The sequence below is a fragment of the Haemaphysalis longicornis genome, unplaced genomic scaffold, assembly GCF_048455015.1.
Source record: "Haemaphysalis longicornis isolate Haplotype H1 unplaced genomic scaffold, Haemaphysalis longicornis Haplotype H1 scaffold_8, whole genome shotgun sequence".
In the NCBI taxonomy this organism is placed as follows: Eukaryota; Metazoa; Arthropoda; class Arachnida; order Ixodida; family Ixodidae; genus Haemaphysalis; species Haemaphysalis longicornis.
In genome coordinates, this window is record NW_027526445.1 from 106,358,548 (window position 1) to 106,380,499 (window position 21,952).

The 21,952-nt window shown below is 48.6% G+C and overlaps 1 protein-coding gene across 2 annotated transcripts in view; it reads left to right on the forward strand.

Moving 5' to 3' along the window:
* The first annotated feature begins 16,302 nt into the window (after positions 1-16,302).
* LOC144150098 (uncharacterized) overlaps positions 16,303-21,952 on the forward strand; it is a 76,410-nt gene continuing 70,760 nt past the window's right edge. For both annotated transcript variants that reach the window (XM_077681910.1, XM_077681912.1), the window contains exon 1: positions 16,303-16,469. The gene's annotated coding sequence lies outside the window, so the exon portion shown is untranslated. The remainder of the gene's footprint in view (positions 16,470-21,952) is intronic.

Genomic DNA, 21,952 nt, shown 5'->3' on the forward strand with positions numbered 1-21,952 from the left:
TCTCTTTTATACATCCCACGCGCAGGGATTCGTATGAGGGTCGAATACTGTGGTAACATTCCCGCACCGAGGTCCCCTGCTTTCGATACAACAGTCAATATATCACACACACGTACGAGTATGGCAGTGTGTGCATAATCAGATGCCTGTCCCACTTAAAGCTAAGCTTATTACTGCAGGTACGAACGCCTGGTAGCGTCCCTCTGACCTTCAAACAAGCGCCTCGTGCGGTCAAGGTACGGACGGACGGACACTTTATTTGAAGCGATCCGTGTTCGGGTTGCCGAAAGTTGGGTTCTGGAGGGCCGGGAAGCCGCCTAAACGGTTGCGGAGACGTGGATAAGGGAAAAGAGTAAGGGCGCGCGCCTTCAGAAAATCGTACAACATGGCGCTGCCTGCATCAAAGTTCACGGCGCACTGGCCTCTACAGCGACACTTCGCTGAACGCAGTCTGTGTTTCAACAGCGGATCTGTGGTACAAACCGCAAGTTCGGTGTTGCTGGAGGAAAAAAATGGAGTCAGTCCCCGGCCGTGTATTTCCAAACACTTCGCTGTACAGCCATCCCACGTGACATGTGTCTTCACGCGATGCAGAGCGTTAATTTATAACGTGGTCATAGGATGCGCCCCGAACGTAAAGCGACTAAAAGCATAGAAAATCACCAATATCATTCAGAAAACGTAAAATAGTTCATAAGACAAGAAATGTGCAATGAAAATTAAAGGGTAGATCCTCTGGGGCTCGAACCCAGGCCGTCAGCGCCAGCATCCAGAACTCTACCTACAGTCCGCGCAGAGCCTCGAGGAAGAGTTCTGGAGTTAGAGTTAAATAGGAGTTAAACGGGGGCAATATGGCTAGACAGGATGCTGGTAAACTCTCACAGGAGACGAAAGATCTAATCCGGAAACGGCAAACCATGAGAATCTCCACCGCAGCTGACAGAATAGAACTAGCCGAGCTCTCGAAGTTAATCAATAAGCGTAAGACAGCTGACATACGGAAGTATAATATGGAGAGGATCGAATACGCTGTAAAGAACGGAGGTAGCCTTAAAGCAGTGAAGAGACGTCTTGGCGTGGGGAAAAATCAGATGTATGCACTTAAGGATAAGCAAGGCAATGTCATCACAAATAGGGATAAAATAGTCTCAGCGGACGAGGAGTTCTATAGGGATCTGCACAGTAGCCAGGACTTACAGGATAATGCCGAACGAGAAAGTAGTTCAGAGGAGATAGACATCCCACCAGTAACGACCGAAGAAGTAAGGAAGGCTTTGAAAGAAATGAAAAGGGGCAAAGTACCTGGTGAGGATCAGATAACAGCAGACCTCTTGAAGGATGGCGGAGAAATTGTACTTGAAAAACTGGCAAACCTGTATACGCAATGCCTAATGACCGCAATGGTACCGGAATCTTGGAAGAACGCGAACATCATCCTAATCCATAAGAAAGGCGACATGAAGAATTTGAAAAATTACAGGCCGATAAGCTTACTGTCAGTCGTCTACAAGGTATTTACCAAGGTAATCGCTAACCGAATCTCTGCAACCTTAGATTTCAGTCAACCTAAAGAACAAGCAGGGTTCCGTAAAGGTTATTCAACAATGGACCATATTCACACGATCAATCAGGTGATAGAGAAGTGCGCTGAGTATACTGAACCCCTATATATAGCCTTCATAGATTATGAGAGAGCATTTGACTCGGTCGAAACCCTAGCAGTCATTCAGGCATTACGGACCAGGGGGTAGATGAGCATTATGTAAGAATACTAGAGGATATCTACAATGGGTCTACAGCTACCATCATCCTCCATAGGGAGAGCAGTAAAATACCTATAAGGAAGGGTGTTAGACAAGGAGACACAATCCCTCCAATGTTATTCACATCATGCTTACAAGAAGTATTCAGAACGTTGGATTGGGAACAGGTGGGAGTAAGGGTTAATGGAGAATACCTCAGTAACCTCAGATTTGCTGATGACGTTGCCTTGCTAAGTAACTCGGGTGACGAATTGCAAAGCATGCTTTCCGCACTGGGCGAACAGAGTAGAACCGTGGGCCTTAAAGTTAATATGCAGAAAACTAAAGTAATGATCAATAACCTCGGGACAGCACAGCAGTTTGAGATAGGTGGCGAGGCAGTGGAAGTGGTAAGCGAATATATCTACTTAGGCCAAGTTGTGACCCGAAATCCCAACCATGAGGCAGAGATAATTAGAAGGATCAGAATGGGGTGGGGTGCATATGGCAGACATTCTCAGATAATGAATAGCAGCCTACCATTGTCGCTGAAAAAGAAAGTGTATGACAGCTGCATCTTACCGGTACTCACCTACGGGGCAGAAACTTGGAGGCTCACTAAGAGGGTTCAACTTAAATTGAGAACGACTCAGCGGGCAATGGAGCGGAAAATGATAGGTGTAACATTAAGGGACAAGAAGAGAGCGGAGTGGGTCAGGGAGCAAACTGGTGTTAAAGACATATTAGTAGAAATTAAGAAGAAGAAATGGACGTGGGCAGGGCATGTAATGCGAAGGCAAGATAACCGCTGGTCATTAAGGGTAACAGAGTGGATCCCTAGAGAAGGCAAGCGTTGCAGGGGGCGGCAGAAAGTTAGATGGGCAGATGAGATCAAGAAGTTTGCGGGGATAAATTGGTCACAGTTGGCTCAGGATCGAGGTAATTGGAAAATAATGGGAGAGGCCTTTGCCCTGCAGTGGGCGTAGATAGGCTGGTGATGATGATGATGAGGAGTTAAATAGAATAGTGCGCGCATGGACATCACACATATCACGTGGGGCACTGTGAAGCGAAACGTTTGGAAAGACGTTCCCCGGCCCGCGCAGCGGCTTTAGCAAAAAAAAAAAAATGTCTCCAGAGCTGTCAAGCGCTACCACGCATGTAATGCTTGGCATAAAGAACACGATGACATCAATGAGTACAAGGTGACGGCGGAACATGTAAGTAAACAATTTCTAACTTGTAAAAATGTATGGTGGTGTGTCCAGTGCTCACGTACTATTATGAGCAATATGAAAGGGAACACAGGAACGCGTGGCAAACAGCCTAGAAACAGACTCGGAGCGATACGCGGATGGAGCTGTGAAAATGAAAGGGAGAAGGAGGGCGCTCTTCCACTAACTGTTGGCACTCCCACCACGATGGGATTTCTACAAAGCAGCAGCTTACGTCATTTCGCCGATAATATGGTATCGTCCGACAGCCGATAAGACGCACAGCGGGAATGGGAACAGTTGTTAGAACAGCGTCCCCCTTTCCACTTTGTTTCCGACGGCGGCCGCTGCGTATCACGCATATCTGGGTCTGAGAGTGTTTTCTATGCGTTCCCGTGTTCCCTTTCATATTGCTCATAATAGTACGTAGAAAGAAAGCTTCCAGCTTCGCCGTGTCTCAAGCCTTGCGTGACTCAGTGCAAGCTTAGCCAGTTGAGCTAGTGAAAGCCTACAATGTTGATGACTTTGCATCTACCACTCGTCGCGAAGACGACGACGACAGTGCATATGGCGGCGATTACTAGCACCGTAACTGTGCAAATAAACAATGATTCCGAAACTTATCCATGTCTCCGGCCATGCTCACCTACAACAGCTTCGCCATTCAAGTCTTGCGCGTGAGTGCAAGCTTCCCTGAATTTTTTGATTGATTGTGCGTTTTTAACGCGCCGAATCTACACCAAGGCGATGAGGCGCGCTGTAGTGGAGGGCTCCGGATTAATTTTGACCACCTGTGCATCTTTAATGTGCGCCGAAATCTCGAACACACGGGGCTTTTTAAAGACGATAGTCTTTCTCGGGCCACTTGATCGCACAAATTTTGGCCGTCTGTCTATCAGTCTGTCTGTCTGTCTGTCTGTCTGTCTGTCTGTCTGTCTGTCCATCCGTCCGTCCGTCCTTCGATCCAGCCACCCGGCCGATGTGATACAGATGCTTAATATATATTCGGATCGTGGGTTCGGATCCCACCCGGCGGGCATTTTTTCACCACTTTCTTTTCGACTAAAAAAATTCTTCATCTCTTTCTATGACCCACCACAACCTCCCCTTTGCTTTCTGAGGTTTTCTTGACTGCCAACCCTTATTTTCTGTCTTATTTCACGGAGCCCCTCATTTCCCATTTTCTGATTCGCTATATATATATATATATATATATATATATATATATTGTCACGAAGACAAGGCCGATGCAGTTGTCTTGAATGAGAGACACGTTTATTCGAGCGAACTTGTGCTCCCCTAACAACTCAAAAGAATACAGAGGCGGCGAAGCAGCGGTCAACAAAGTGACTTGCGTCGGCGAGCGTCGCAGAATCGAATGCCCCGGCGTCTGCTCTGCAGGCTTTTTATCTTTCGGCGCGCGTGGTTCTCGAACCGTCGATTCGCATGGAGAACATTGTAGATCCGAGAAGATTATTCCAGGCTGTTCACGTTAGATCGGAATGCTCTCCCTATCAGAACAGATAACACATGCGGCAAAGAAAGAAAGAATGGAACACGCGCTTCCCTTGGCACAGAGATAACACAGACCGGCGCAGCCGGGTGGTAAAAGCAAAACACAAATAAACAAACCCAATGCATGGTTCGCGGCAATATATATATATATAGTGGAGGGCTCCCGATTAATTTTGACCACCTATATATATATATATATATATATATATATATATATATATATATATATATATATATATATATATATATATATATATATATATATATATATATATATAGTGGAGGGCTCCCGATTAATTTTGACCACCTGTGCATATATATATATATATATATATATATATATATATATGGTAAGGCATTCGAGATCTAATCGAAAGGCGTGGGTTCGGTCCCCACTCTGGGCGCGTGTTTTCCTTTCTGTCTTTCTTTCTTTCTTTCTTATATTAAAAAAATCTTAACTTCATTAACCTTAGTAAAAAAAAATAGAGCCTAATCACACCCCTATGCCTCCTTTGGCGTTGTAGACTGCCGACCTATGTTTCTGTATATATATATATATATATATATATATATATATATATTGTTACGAGGGCAGGATGCCGTAGAAAATGTATTTGCAATACTCAAAACGCAAGAGGCTTGGTGCCGCTGGTACACACTGAGGGAAGCACAACAATCGCACCTTGTCCTCTTCTTCCACGGGAACTCGTCGCACAATCCCCGTTCGTTTAATCTGTGGCAAATCCCCCCATAACCACATAGTTGGTTATCGCCTGTCGGTGCCTCGTGTCAATATATACATCATAATTTATAGATTTATATACCCACAGCTAAATATAAACGGGTAAGTGTGGTCACAATGTTCATACTTGAAAACATTCTTGAGCCAAAACAATATTACTCTTATCTGGGGAAAGACATCAATACATAAGTGATATTTCCAGTGTTTTTCTTATAGAACAAACACGGATTGTTGATTTAATGAAAAACGCAACAGCGGTCGCCCGCGGATTTTCCTAGCGGAAATTTAAGAAATCAAACGGCAACAGTAACGAAAGGTTCCACTAGACAGTTTTCACATTCCGCTTGGAACGCACGTGCAGTAGGGCTCCTCGATTCACGCGCTTCTCCGTCGTACGGTAGCGCTGGCATCGAGGCACCCGGCGTGGAGCAGTGGAACGCAGTAAATTTAAATTGATTTGAGCAAACCGCTAGCGTGTTTATCTTGGGAGGAGCGAGACGGGAGAGGAGCAGCATGAGAGGTGGGCAGGAAAGACAACGGGGGAGTTCACTTGGCCGGGGCGCGCCAGACGACTATCGTCTTTCGTCGACATTTGCGACGAAGTGAGCAGATACGCGGCCATTTTTTTGTTTTTTGCCTCAATCAGAAAAGCAGCCACCGCGGCCGGGAGAGAACACGGAATGTCCTTTTGCTTAGTAGCACATCATCTCAGCCCCTGAACCACGCCGCGGGTGGCGTCTGTGTTTTGTCTTGCCGTGCAATTGTGTGCGCTCTCGAGCCCGAAACCAAGCCTTTACTACCACCGTTTAACCATTGCAAAATTTATGGCTATGGTTGGATGTGCGTATCATCCGAGACGCAAAATTCTTTTTAGTGATGACTGCCGTATACATTGGAAAGAAATAAAATTTGCTCACCCCTTTCGCCTGAATTCTGCGTCACCTCTGTCGTGTGCCAAATTGCTAGTTTGGTCATCCACCTTCACAGAGTGGAATGGCTCCTAATTTTTTTTAGGGGCGAAGCATCTTAGGGTCTCTGGCTGTAGGCGTCTCCTGTCGTAGTCGTCTCATGTCATCACGGTAGATCAAGTTGTCAAACGATGGTCAAAAAACAAGCGTACAGTAGATAAAACCGATTCAGAATAAACTAGCACGATTGAAACTAATTTAAAACACAGGAATAACCAGGATATAATTGCATTGATAGCAAACATTTGTTCAATTTGTTCATGCTCATCCCCATGCTCTTCGCGGCAATCAGGGCACTGCTGCGCGCCTGTGCCTCCTATGGCCATATTGTCTTTGTAACCTTTCGTGGCCTCCACATCATTAACTTCGAGGCATCGTTCCGGAGAACAAGAAAGTTGATGGCATCGGAGGCCCACTTCCTGAAACCGCTTATTAACGCAAGCCTCAAAAATTGTACGTGGCCTACGCTCGAAACGCTGATTTTCGCCAGCTTGTGCGTGCATATCAATTTCCGTTGGTTGTTATATCTGCATCTAGATTTGAAGAGAATTTTAAGTTAAAGAATTATAATTTGCTTCATTCGCAGTGCTTAAACGGCCCAAGTTGGCTTTTTATTGCCGTCCGTCATGATGTGCCAGTAGCAAGCGCTGCCGTGCCTGCTCGTGAAGCCGAGGAATACGTCTGCGCGAAAACCAGAATTGGCACCCAGTGATTCACTTTAATTGCTGCTTACATAGAGCCAAGCAAGCGCTTTGACGCCTCGCGGCTAGAAAACACTATTACTGGCACGTCCCCACCTTACCTAATTTGCGGTGACTTTAATGCCCACCATGAGATCTGTGGTAGCGCACATATAATTTCCCGGGGAGCGCGGCTAGCCGAGCTGCTGATCAAGTACTCTGTTCAACCTCTTAACGACGGCAGCATCACTTACATGAAAAACGGGAAAGTGAGCAGGTGCATTGACGTCTCTTTTATTTCAAGCAACTGGGCTGCAAAAGTTTCCCGGTGCACAGACCTGGAAAGAAGGGGAAGCGACTACTACCCCGTTTTGCTTTCTTAGATACGCTAGGAGAAGGGGCAAATGCCACGCGCCCTAACTGGGAGGCCTATGAAGAGAGCGTGGGTCATAGGATTACAGCATCAACTAGCGATGACGACCTCATTCCTCTCATGGGTGTCTGCCCCCGGGAATAATCGCGTTTCGTGAAAAGGCTTCGAAACAGCAGAAGTGAAGAAGAGTATGAGATGCTACGAGCCATTCGCAGGCGCGCAGAGCGCAAGGCTTGACGTATAAAACCTTTAGGAGACATGCAGCATTGACGTAGGGCGCAAACACACGTGAGGCGTTATTTTAAAAAAGTTATGCAGGCAGAGGTGGCAAGAGTTTTGCACGCCATTGGATGTCGCAACCTTTGTCGCACATCTGACGTGTAATAAAGGCATGCCTAACAACACCTCATAACCACACCTATTCAGCGCGCTTTTGTTGGATGAAAATATTTCTCAGAGAGAAGCTGCTGTCCGCCACTACATCCGCAAGGACGCACCCACACTAAAATAATTTCATTCCACCACCAGCTGTTGTGCCTGCGTTAGACCACCCATTTTCGATACAAGAACTTAATGCGGCCCTTTCCGATGTCAAGAAACGTTCGTACTTATGAGGCTATTACGCATTTATCACGCCACTCTCGCTTGCGTCTCTTGGAGTACTATAACGCTACGTAGCTGCATGGAAGCTAGCGAAGATTACTTCTGTTCTGAATCCTGGAAAGCCATCGACACGCTATGACTCTTTTCGACCGATCACCTTACTCTGCTGCACAGGGGAATTAATGGAAGAAATGATCTTCAAAAGGATGAATTGGTATGTCGAAGCCAGAAAACTTTACCCACCTGAAATGAATGCCTTTCGACAGAGTCGATGGGTTATTTATTTATTTATTTATTTATTTATTTATTTATTCGTGCCCTCAAGGCCGAGAGGCATTTCAGAGGGGAGTGGGTTACAAGGTTATGCACAAAACTAGAAAGCAGCAACAGAAGTAGTAAGCAGATGAGTACAAACATAGATGGGCCCTAATCATACAATGTTAGCTAGTGCTGCACGAAACTGATGGTTGTCTTCGATTGTGGCGGTCAGTCCGGGAAGGCGGTTCCAATCTTGTGACGTCCAAGGAATAAATGACTGAAAGAAGGCGTTGGTGTTACATGATATTGTTCCTACTTTGTGTCGGTGGTCAATACGAGAACAAATATATGAAGGAGGAGTAATTAACTCACTGCATAGGGGCGAATTATGGTAGTAAATTTTGTGAAAGAGACAGAGGCGAAAGTGTTTGCGGCGTGAAGTCAGAGTGGGTAATTGAAGCAAGTTTTTCATGGACGTGACACTTGCTGCACGGGTGAAATTGCCGAGAATTAAACGTCCTGCGTTGTTCTGCACGAGCTCAAGCGATGTCACCAGATAGTCATGGCTCGGGTCCCAAATGGATGATGCATATTCGAGTTTAGAACGAACCAATGATTTATACAAAAGTGTTTTTAAAAAGGTAGATGCAGAAAAGAAGTTGCGGCGAAGGTAGCCAAGCATGCGATTGGCATTATTAATAACGGTATTAATATGAAGCGACCAGGTAAGATCCGTTATGTGAATTCCCAGGTATCGGTACGACGTTACAGGTTCAAGAAGAGTGTTGTTAAGATAATAGGAAGCAGTCGAAGGGGCTGTTCATGAAATGCGGAAGACTTTGCACTTAGAAGTATTAAGGTCCATTAACCATTGCTCACAACAGTTAGAAATTGCATTAATGTCCGATTTCAGTGCCGTAACGTCGTGATCGTTGTTAATTTCTCGAAAAATAACATTGATAACATAATTGCACTCGTATCATCTTTAGAAGAAGGACTATATTCCTGCCACATCCCAACTGCAGTGTTTTTCGACATGAAGTCAGCACTTTAGTCTGTTAACCATGATGCAATCCTACCATATTTTACTGCACTCGGCTTAGGAGGGAGATTATATGCATAGATTGCGAACTCTCTTGCAGGTCCGAAAATTTTCCTCTGCACAGAAGAAGGACGAACACTATAATACAATGTAAATAGAGGCGCCCCTCAAGGAGCAGTCTTAAGCCCGATGCTGTTTTATCTTACGCTTATTCACCCAAAACGCCTTCTCCCCCGCGCCATCAAAGTCACACTCTGCGCGGATGACATCTGTGCTTGGAGGGCATCGAGATCGCGTTGGATCAAACAGCAGAAGCTGCAGAAGGCTGTTGCAACAATAGCGGCATACCTATCGCCGAGAGGACTGAATCTTTCCTCCGAAAGAAGTGTTCCAATTGCGTTCACCCGCTAGAGCATGAACCGATATCTTCTAATCATCAGTGGTCGGCCACTGTAATACGTAAGAACCCATAAATCCGTTAGCATTGTAATAGACATTATCCTCTCTAGGTCCCCAGGAGTAAAAATATCATGTACGCAAATTTCAGTAGTATCCCAAATTATTGGATATCGTTGTGGCGCTCGCTGGGGCAGCGATTGCCACTCTGCGGTGCTCCTCTTCAAGGCATATGTTGATGGCGTCTTGCGCTACAGCCTTCCCGTGCAGCAGCAACTGCTCCCGACAAGCAGAAAACAGCCGGAAGCGGCATGGAACAACAGTCTGAGGAAGTGCCTTGGCCTTCCTGCAGGGTCTTCATGTTGTGGGACTCTTGCAGAAGCTGGCTGCCTGCCCATGGATGTGTTACGGCTTCAAGAGAAGCCACGAAATTACTTCAGGTACAGGCTACATGCCAAAACCCTTTTCCTGGCTCGTAGTGCGGATCAAGACGCTTCCAGCTCTGGACGAACAATAAAAGCAATTGATGCTTTCGTGCCAAATCAAGCCCCACAGACCATGCCACTGGGTTTTCCGGCATACATTTTGTCACCTGTTACCATAAAACATTCAATAGCTGGAACTGATTTAAAAAATCGCATATCCGAAACTGTGCTACTTCAGCTTACACTCACCCATATTCACAAATTTTACTCAGCAATGACCCATATTTTTACACATGCATCGGCAACATATGCGGGCAGTTCTTCAGGAGTTTTTATTCCGTCAGCTACCAAATCACTGTCATGCAGGCTTGAGCGAGCGACATCGTCCACGCGAGCTGAACTTTATGGAATCAAAGAAGTCATCCGGTACATCCTTCGTCAGCCACCGACACAATGGATCATATTCACAGACTCGAAGGCCGCCCTACAAAGCCTGCGACGTGCTAGCTGCTTCAGCATCCACGACCACATTCAGCGCGAATTAAAATACCTTCACCACCTCGCGTACGCTGCTGGCCATCGCGTAACCCTTCAGTGGCTCCCTGGACACTGTGGGGTCCTAGGAAATCAGAGAGCAGATGAGGCTGCACGCAGGGGCCTAGAAATGAAAAACAAAAGAAAGATTTTCTTTACAAAAATGATGCCTCAACTATGACCGAGGCACCAGCTCTAGCAGAAAGAAACCGCTTATGGTCCCTTCCGGAACATCATCAAGATTTTCTGTACTCAATTGATCCACGTGTAAGACTGAGGGTGCCAGAACGACTACCTCACCGACGGGAAACGCTATTTCATAGACTGCGACTCAATGCGGCGTTCACTAATGCCTACATACATCGCATAGGCCAAAGTGCAAGCCCTTATTGCGACAACTGTGGCACCCCCGAAACCGTTGACCATGTCCTAGCTCCTAGAGTGCTCCGCCTATATACACTGACGCGAGGAGCCGGTTACAGCAGATGACATGTCTTCAACCTGGACCAATTCAACCTGAGCCTGCTACTTGGATCAAGGCATTCTCAATCATCTCAGCGGGAAGTCCTCGATGCCTTATTTAGCTATCTTGACGATATTGGCGTCGCTGAGACTGTATAACCGCCCTTATGCGGACAGTCTTCGCTACATCACATGTCCCTCTATATGACCCTACCTCTTTTTTCTCTCCCTTTCTCTATTACTCCTCTTTTTACTACTAATCTATATTTTCCCCATTCCCCGTCCTGCAGAGTAGCATGTCGACCTACGCATGTTGGCAAACCTCTCTACATTTCCTTCTTTAATAAAGAGCTTCTCTCTCTCTCTCTCTCTTTCTCTGCGTTTCGAAATTGGTTTCAAACGCCAGGTTTTCTCTTGCAAACCATACTACGCATGGCGCGGCGTGTGGCACGAAGACAACGCAGGGACAGTCTGTCTCTCATTTAATTGCCTAAATACGCTTTAACGCAAGAGAGGGCGCCACCGCCTCAGCAAGCGCGCGATCGCTCCTCCCAACGGCACTTCTCCGGCGCCCAATCAGCGCGCGCTGTGTGGCAAGAGAGATACTTACAATCAATTGCAATACACTGATACACTGCATGCTTCTCCCCTCCCCAGGTTTCGCATTATTTCAATTGAAAACAAAGGTGCGTCGTCACCTAAACGTATACCTTACACCGTGTCCTAGAGCCCGGAATAAAAAGTGCGACAAATATTTTTTGGAAGTAGAAGAAGAATAAGGGAGGGAAAGCGAAACTTGAGTTAAAACCGAAAAACAAATTTCAACCACCAACTGCAAACCAATAAAAGGAGAGGTCAACCCACGAGCTACGAAGAGACCAACCAGGGATCAATTATAAGGGTTGAAGACACGAACTCCCCGCCCCATTTTTATCCCCGACATCCGTCAAAAATGGAACTGCGCTACGAAATTTGAGGGAAAAAAATTGGCCGCGTATCTGCTCCTTTCGTTGCAAATGTCGTCAAAACACGATAGTCTTTGTAGACATCTGCCAAGGAAATGCCCCCTTTGCTTTCCAGCTCACCTCTCATGCTGTTCCTGTATACCGTCGCGCTCATCCCAAGGTAAACACACTAAAGGTTTGCGCAAGGCGATCTGAATTTACCGTGTTCCACTGCTACAGGCCGGGTTCCTCGATGTCAGCGCTGCAGTACGGCGGAGACGCGCGTCAATCGAGGCGGCGGACCACAAGGTTTATAGAACCGCGTGGCCGTGCTCCACGTGCGCTCCAAGCAGAACGTTGAATCTAGCTAGTGGAACTTTTCGGTGCTGTTGCCGCGTGATTGGTTTTCTGCAGTAGATGTAGAATATCATTTGTTATCGAAAAACCAAACATCCATGAATTTTTTAATAAAGGAACACTGTAAATATCCCTTGTGTACTAATTTCCTGCCTTACATTTGCGTAATGTCTTGTTCTTTGTCAACAAAGTTGACAAGTATGAACATATAAACCGGGCTTAGACGTTTACATTTGGCTGTGAGTATATAAGACTATTGCGCTATATCAATTTTACTTTGGCCGGGTGGCTGAATCGAGTTACAGACAGACAGACGGACGGACAGACAGACAGACATACAGACAGACCAAAATTTCTGGGTTTAAGTAGCCCAAGAAAGATTATCGTCTTTAAAAACCAGAAGGTCGGTGCCACGGGATCACCTAGAACGAGACGCCCTCTCTGACCAGTTAAGCTGGATTTGGAACGCCGAGTCTGTGCCGACGGTGGCCCCTCCCCCCAAATATCAACCCCCCTCACTGGGTAGCTACACAGAGATTGTCGCCCATTGCGGGCAAACTCTCCGTAACCGCCCACCACAACACTGGCGCCTCGCCCGGCACGAAGCGGCAACTTGGCGGTGGCTTCAGGCGAATACCCATCCCTATCCCACCCGTCTACACCTCATCTTTCCCACCCAACAACCTTCCCTCGGTGCTGACCCCAGCCTGGCACCCTCTACCATTTAGTATGGGAGTGCCAACGTACTCCGGACTTGCTCCCAGCCCTCCCCAATCCCCCATTCCAGCAGTGGAGGGCTTCCCTAGCCAGCCCAGACCCAGCTCCACCTGCAGTGATGCGAGTGAGGACAGCCAGTCGAAGTCAAGGAATCCCGGACTAGGGACGCCTTCCGCTGAGCCACGGGGCGAGGCTTTGGCCTCGCCCCGTGGCTCAGTGGCTTGTCGTTATGCTGCTGAGCACAAGGACGCGGGTTTGATTCCCAGCCGCGGCGGCCGCTTTTCTGGTGGAGGCTAAAGGCAAAAACGCCCGCCTTTTCGAGATTTCGGGGCACGTGGTCAAATTAATTCGTGGTCAAATGGCACGGCACAGGTGGTCAGAATTAATCGGGAGCCTTCCCCACTATACGTTGCGCCTCGTCGCATGGGAAGCGTCAGCACGTTAAACCGTACAAACAATCAAGTCAACATCAGCATCTGCTAGAAAAATAATAAATCTCTCTCTCTCTCTCTCTCTCTCTCTCTCTCTCTCTCTCTCTCTCTCTCTCTCTCTCTCTCTCTCTCTCTCTCTCTCTCTCTCTCTCTCTCTCTCCTTTTCAACGTCCAGGGGTAAATTCTTCTGAAAGGCAAAGAAAGAAGCTGCCGTCTGCTCACTCAACTCTGCATTCGCGACAAAGCGACGAAGTGCGTCCGAGTGTTTGAGTGCCTCGCTTGCTCTTGAACAGCGGTCACCATATCTGCCTCCATCTTCTAATGTGTCGTCATCGCCATCGTCTTCCGCAACTGCCGCACACCGCAGGACTCCGCACTGATATCTTGCTCGGTGCGCGATTCGCAGGTTGCCAGGGCGTCATCTGCTCACACAAACTCTCGTGACGTCTAACTGGTCCGCGTCTAACTGGTCCCATTCCATAGTTAGGCTTTAGCGGCTCTGCAACGTACAGATCGTGGCTTGTTGGAACGCAGTATACCGAACAATAGAGATAGGATTTCTAGAAACGTTCGTCAAGATCCCTTTCGTGCTCGTATTATTCAATTTTCGGCAAATATGTAGCCATATTAATTAAATGATGCATTATTTCTAAGGGGCGTCGGCCGGGAATTGAAAGAACGTATTATTCTGGAAAACGTATTATGCAGAATCTAATCAACACGATTACAGTGTAATTACCTTACAGTCCACCCTTCCCCATCACGGTTTGTCCGCCATGTTGCTTCTCCTCGACCTAAGGTGCTGTCTAAATAGGTGAGCTTGCTCTTGCAAGCAAATTCGAGAACGCAACTTTATGAAGCCACAATGAATAGCCTTATCATGCACTGGTAGCTGGTAGTGCGATATTCGACAACGCGTTGAAAACATATTGCAGATAGCAACAACGTTTCTAAACAAACCCGTCTCTCGTACGCGTTGAAATTACGAGGAAAGGTTTTAAGTTCTGTGACGGCGGTCACCCTTTTTTCGCGACTGAAAAAAAAAGTCTATAAGCCAAGGCGCTGCGGGCTTATGGGAAATATGCGGACGGCAAAAAAATCTGATCCGTCACAGCCCGCATTCAGAAAGGTTTTTACCTGAATCAAAATAACCAGGAGAGATCTGAAGCTGACGTTATTTGTCATTTGATGTGAAAACATTAATCTGCAATGTGATATCAAGGGTGATATGTCAATAATCTGTAATGGGATATGAAAATTGCATCGTCGACGAGCGAGTGGTTTTCCAAATCTTTTTTAAATAGTACAGAACATCCTGCGCTTCCAGCCATAAATGAGACACTGTACACAATTCGTTTTTTGAAGAAAACGCACGTTTCGCTCATTGAAGCGTAGTATTAAGCTCACATTTTAAGCTTAAATTAAGACAGGCCACACAAATTTGCGGTTTTTTAACAACTGCGGGCGTTTCAGAGCGCAAGATACCGGATTAATTTTTCCCTACCCGAATGTATGTAACAAAACAAGGCAATTAGTCTGCACCCAGGGGGAAAAAAAGGAATGATATCCAATATCAAAAAAGAGATACATGGCGTTGCTGTTGCCCGTATTTTAGATGCAAAGCATCTCTTAGTCGACACTCTGTCGTCCGGGGTCCGGCGTCCACACCTCTCCTCCTCTCCACAACAGCTGTGATAACGCCGCTCTCTCTCTCCCCTCCTCTCCACACCACCTGTGCGATAGCGCGCGCGCTGCTCCTCCCCTCCCCCTCTCCACACCACCTGTGCGCGCTGCCCCTCCTCTTCCATTCTCCTCTCCACTTCAGATAACCAGGTCCGCACCGCTTCTCCCTTCAGTTGCTGCTTTCTGTCGAGACAACGCTGCGCCGTCCGATGAGCTGACAACGGACGCCAACGATTCTGGCAGTGAACTGCCTGTCACGCCTTCAACTAGCGCCAGCCAGCATACTGTCAGAACCGCGAGCACCTCCGAAGACAAGGCTACACAGAGGAGAGCTCGCGACACCGAACGTAAACGGCAGCGTTGAGCAACGGGTTCCTCGCTTCGAGAACGAGAAGCCGCTTTGAAACGCCAGCGGCGAGTAGCTGATCCAGGTGGCGTTCGGCAACGGGACAACGCTTCGAAACGCCAGCGTCGAACAGCGGATTCCTCGCTTCGAGAACGAGAAGCCGCAAAACGTTCCCCACTAATCGATAAATAAAGAAGACATTTAATACGCCACTACAGGTGTCTTTACTCTAACAACCAATTAACACGCTACTACTCCGCGGCTATTCATCCCCTCAGGGTTCCTACGTGGGAAGATGGTGTAATTTTTTTAAGGGGAAGAAATTGGACCTTCGTCCGAAGTGCGAAGTCATGTCCTTCGTTCCATGCCATTTTTTGCAACACCCTCTATATTGTTGTTCTCATTGCCACTTGCTTAATCGTCCAGGTCACGTGTGACGTCCCAACAGAGAAGGTATTTCCGCAGCCTATTACGAATCGTTAGAACCAGAAAACGCTGAATATATGGCAGGGCAACTTTTAAATAATAGCTGTAATAAATAATCATAGTAGTATTACCGTTAAGGAAGCTCAAAATTACTAATACATGTGTTCAAAAAGAGCTAGTCTGTTTTCGCCTTCCTTGCGAGACGGGAAAGCAGACAACCTCGGCAGAACACTAGCAGACGATTTCATGCGCGGTGCAGAGACGCATACGAACCGTGCGGACGTCACCGCGTGTCGCTTGCGCAGGCGACGCTGAGCCGGTGCAGGGGACCAGATTTTGACTAGTCACTCCGCTATCAATATTATTGCGCCTTCATACAACGTGATGTCGTTCATCGACAGCCAATCGTAGAGGGAGAGGAGGAGTTTATCTTTTGTATGCGTTCCTTGCTGGGGCGCGCCTGAAGCTTCTGGCAGCAATTTTTCAGTCGTCTGCGTGGTTCAGCCTGTCCGGGCCGTGTTTGCGTGTGCCGGGAACTGTTCTTCCACGAAATCTGAGGCTTGCCAGGCGGCGTGAAATCTTGCTTCGGAACCATCTTGGCAACGAACGTGGTAAGTGGTACTGGCGTTGAACTTGGAATGGGCATTTGTTACACCTTGGCACTAGAATTTGCGCAGCAGAACAATGATTTGCTGCTTCGTTGCGCATTTTATTTCCGTCTGCTTGCTCGGTTTCAGCCACTCGTGTGTTCATTTTGTGAATTCTTGACCTGAAGATATTTGTGATTACATCCGCCCGGCTTCTTCATTCTGTAGTTGGTGACGCTTTTGCGGTATATTTTGGTGTTTGATGCTGTCCGGCCAGCTTCCGTTTCGCTTATCGTCTAGAGGAATCAAGCTGGTGAATGCTTTTATGTAAGAATTTGATGACCTTCCGCTTTTTTGTTTCGTTGGTACAGCGCGAGCGTGGGTTATTTTCCGCTTCTTTCTCTGAAGTTGGAGGGTAACATGATAGAAGCTATCGCTTCTTGTGACGATCAGATGCGTGTTTACTTGTGGTGAATTAATCCTGGGGGAAGGGATAGGAGGGCGTTTACATTGCTTTTAGTTTATGCGCACTAGCACATATCGTTTCTTTGCTGTCCAGACATAAATACGAAAGACAACTTCCACTCCAATTCATACGTGACTATCTGTGTCTACGTACTTTTATCTAGTGGCTCATCGGCCTGCACGAACATTTTTGGTTTAAGGTCTAGTTGGGAGGAAACGTTGCCTTGTCGTGCCTTGTTTACCTTGACCAAACAGCCTGCTTATTACAATTCGATTTTCGGTGAGAGATGAATGTTAGAAACAGTACTTGCGCCATACCACTGCGAGAAACACCCACTTTACACTCGTTATCACACAGGCCGTTAACAGGCGATAATGTTTAGGGACTGTGTCGTTCTTTTAGAGGCAAAAAAATATAACCACGTCACTCTATGCCAGAGGATTTCACATTTAATTTATGGTGCGTCCATGAAAAGTTGCGGAAGCTCCTGAGCTTCCTATAGCTATGCCAGAACGCGTGATCGTCACTTCTCATTCAGCTGTGAAAGGATGGGTTTCGGTGCTGATTTGACGTAGCTGCTGATGGGGAATTGGTAAATCAGCAACATGGAGGCAAAAGTACTCAAGGGGAGGTCGTGACGTCACTTTTTGCGCAGCCGTTCCCCTTATGTCAGCGCGTCCACGGGGCGCACTGCCCTTTCCCATTCTCCTCTGCTGCGACTTGCCTCTTTCGCCCCCACTACTTCCATTCAAAGCACAGCTGATCGGGAACGCCGGGGAACGTAAACGTGGAAGGAACCGGCGTCAGCCGAAAAAATTATCAGAAATCAGCGGTACTCGCCTTTCGCACTGCCAATGTCGCTTGTACCCATAGATTCGTCGTGACTCCGTAAAAACTGTCCTTGGAATTTCACCAGATTTAGCGGCCGAAGTACCATCATCGTCATCAACACGAACTTTGTTGTGAAAGAGGTGAGAGGGATAGAGAAGCGGAACTATGAGCGCAGTCGTGTGTCCAGCACCCCGGGGGCAATAGCTCCGGCTTTGGCTCTACAGATCGGTTCTAATTGGTCCTGTATAGAGCTTGGCTGGCCAGGGCCGCCTACCAAGTTTCATTTAAAGCAATCCTCATTTTGTTTGTCAGGAAACATAAGTGTCAATGTGGACTTCTGGGGGAAGGTGTTGGTCTGAATTTTTGTAAGTGTTTGTGGATATTGTGCACGTAAGTCCTTAAGTATAATAGATATGGTTCACTTCGTAACCTTTTCCGCAGCAAACATTACCCGTATACGCTTCGTAAGAAGGGAGGGCGTATGAATGGTCCGACTCGCAGCGGAAGGTAAGGGTCCTCGCATTTCCCTCCAGTCCCTCATGAGCCGGGCACCACGCGGTGTTTTGTACTTTGGCAGGCTCTTTTAGGAGATCCGCTTGGAGCTTCTGAGTGTTGTTGCGACCGGGCGGGGGCACCCGATCCGAACTCCGTGTCCTCCGACATACGAGTGGTAGCGTGTATGATGCGAGCGGCCAGCCGCTGTTGCAGCCGTGAAGAAGTCCAGAAGCCGTAGGCTAACGTAACTGTTTACTTCATAGCGAGAGGTGAGCCGAAGCCAAAGAACAATGCCCCGACGGGCGAGGTTACAATACAGGACTCGAGCAGAGCGACAACATCGATTCGCTGCTCTAACAGGAATGGTTTACAACGCTTGGGAGCTCTATTTATACCCGAAAGCGGTAACGGTCAAACGCCAACACGCTGGAACACGCACTACACTCTTTCCAGAGTTCGTAAGCTGTTCATAGCCTCGGGCACGTTGAGTCCGAGAGAGGGGAGAGAGGAGGACTCCGTTGCGATCACCGGGGCCTGCCTCTGTGTCCTTGAAGAGCGTGGAGACGAGCCGTGCAGGCAGCCGCCGAATGCGCAGAGAGCGAAGCGTCTGACGAGGCTTTGTCGCAACTTGTTGCCGACATGATTGCGCCTGTTTTCGAAGGAGCACGAGTGGCTTCGCCGCACAGCCGAGGAGTGATGCGGGGAAGTACTGCGGCGCTGGCCCATTCGTAACAGCTTCTCCGCCGGGGGTCCGAGATCCCGATGGATAAGGGTCTGCAACCGTTGTCCGGAGGGATGCTGTCGAAGTGAAGTGTTCGGCAGACGCTCGACTCCAGGCCTTGGCTGTACGACACCGTGCTGGAGCTTCACTGGGCGGGTCACTGGACGAGTAGTGGCTCCCCAAGAACGTCTCTGGCTTGCTCAGGCAAGCAACAGAACAACACAGGAAGACACAACCGCGTCGCCGGTAAGTGCGAAGACAAATCAACACTGAAGATCTACCAGGCTTTTAGTTGCGAAAAGTACGCGAATAACTAACTACTCTAGTTATATTTTTGCCCAGCAGTACTTTAGACAAGTGAAAAAACTTGAAAAGGTGACATTTCGCGTGATTGGAAATGTCCCACACACAAAAAATTGCAATCGTAAAGGGCGAAACCTGTTCCAGGAAAAACAATGAAATTGAGAAAGTCAGGCGTCTACAAGCCACTTCTCGCGCTGAGAGCTGCGATTCGAGCTCTCATCATTGCTCCGAGTTTTCCCTTTCTTGTATCGCACTTTAGGTGCACCCGTTCTCTGAACGCTGCTGCGACCGCGTGAGAGGACACCGGCCGTTCGCTTCGACAACAGTCGAGCGCGCGGAGGAGCGAACGAGATTTTCCAACGTTCAAACGAGAGGCGCGCACTCCTTCTAGGAGGCGGCGTTCCCTTGGCGCGATGCGAGCTCACGGCTTTGCCCCTCGGCGTGCCCGCAGTGAAACACGCGCCACAAGTACGTGCGGAAATTTTCCCTCTATCCTTCTTGCTCGCCTTTTCACCAACGCGTTCGGCAAGCGAACATCGGAACGTGTTTACGTTCTCTCCTCTAGGCTGATCGGTTCCCGACTTCGGCTCAGCCACAGGCGCCACCGAAATCTCATCTAGCTTAGCCCATATTGGCCTATCGTCGGGAGAATCAGCTGGGAGTGACACGGGCACGACGAGCTCTTTAGACACCGGGTAGCTTCGTACAGTCACTACCTCGTCGTCCCTCGCGCTTACGGCGACAGCCTCAGCACGCGAAGGCCGAAGTGTGTTCCCGTTCTCCTTCCTCACTGCTAGAACTACCCTACAACCAGGCTGCTCTGTCTCAAAAGACGGCTCAGCCGCCCTAGACACCTGAATCTCTACGAGCTCGGCTGGCCGTTGCTCGAGGTCAGCTACCTGAGCTGGTGGCAGAACGAAATCGGCTTGCTCAGTGGCGAGATCGTCATGACTCCCAACTGAGCTGTGCAAACCGCTCGCTGCCTCGGCAGCAGGCTTTGCCACCACGTCGCTCGTTTCTGCACTACCGTACGAAAGAACCTCTGTTTCAGCGGACTCGTGCGGTCTCTCGGTAGCCTCATGGTTTCCGCACTCCCGCGAAACCTCGCTATCTCGCTAAATGTTCATGTTCAGACCGGTAGCCGCTCCCAAGGCGTCCCGCGAATTTGAACGATCCGAACACTCCGCCGAGATCTCCAAAACAAACGCCGACACATTATCGCACTCAGTGGACAGGCACTGCCCTCTGCCGCCTCTGCCGACAGTCTGAGCTAATGCGCCGTCGTTATCTCTCTCAGCAACCTTGACGCGCTGCGGGGCAGCAACGGTCGCTTCCGACTCGCGCTCCCAAGCGTCTGCTACTGGCAGCGCTGGCACGGTGCTTTCCTCGACAGCGAGGTCTTTCTCGAGCAACAATTCTAACTCGGGCTTCACTTCTTCCTGCTCGAGTTGAATTTCGTGCTCTAGGTTCTTGTTCTCCCATTGGAGTCTCTCTCCCTCGAGCTCCTTTCTTCGCGAATCGTTCCTGCTTTCAACCGCCGCCTTCACTCCGAGTTCGCGAGCCTTCGAGCGCGTCAGCGCGAACACTATCCCTTCCCCGAAAACGAGTCCCCTTTCGCGCAGTAGTTGATCGGACCTGTTCGAGAAAAGATACGGATACTGCGCCGGAAGGCTGGGAGAGACAGCGGCCTCGGTTTCGAGCTTTCCGAAGGGACCATCGATGGTTATCCTGGCGATCGGAAGACACACGCTTTGCGCTTCTACGGCCTGCTTTATCCACGCGCGATCGCCCGTGAATTGGTGCGGTTCGACGTAGGACGGGTGGACCACGTCCATTGTTGCTGCGGAATCGCGAAGCACTCGGCACGGTTTGCCGTTAACTGCAAGCTCGCGTACGTAGGGCTCTAAAAGTTGTCTGCTCTCCTCATCCTGGTGTACTATGTGAAAGACAAGCTTGCCCTTTTTGCAACTAACTGCGAAATGCCCTATCTCGCCACAATTGTAGCACGCGGACTGCTTGCGCGCTTCGAAAGCCTTTTTTCGGCGCTGTGCCTCTGCGTTTGCGCTCTTTTCGTTTTCCGAGCCCGTTTCATTATTCGCGGATTCGGTCACTTTTGCTCCGCTCTTTTCGTAGGGAGCTCTCCCTTTCGGCCCTAACTTATCAGGCCTCGGCCTGAACTCTTTTTGGCCGTCTTTCGGCCCCTGCGCACCTCGACGTGCGATGAACTCGTCGGCTAGTTGAGCTGCCTTATCCACAGTATCTACCCCTGGCCTATCTTGCACCCAGAGTCTCAGGTTTTCAGGTAGGCGGCGGTAAAACTGCTCAAGACCGAAGCACTCAACTACCTTGTCGTGCTCTCCGAAGGCCTTTGCCTCTTTGAGCCACTCTTCCATGTTTGCCCTCAGCTTGTAGGCGAACTCAGGGTACGACTCGCCCCTGGCTTTCTCGGCTTCACGGAACTTCTGGCGAAACGCCTCTGCTGACAGCCTGTACTTACGCAGGAGGCTAGACTTGACTGTCTCATAGTCCTCCGCCTCCTCCTTTGGCAAGCGGGCCATCACGTCGGATGCCTCACCTGGCAAAAGCGTAAGCAGCTTTTGCGGCCATGAGTCTCGGCTAAACTGGGCCCTCTCACACGTACGCTCGAAGTTGACCAAAAAAAGACCGATGTCTTCTCCTACCTTGTAGGGT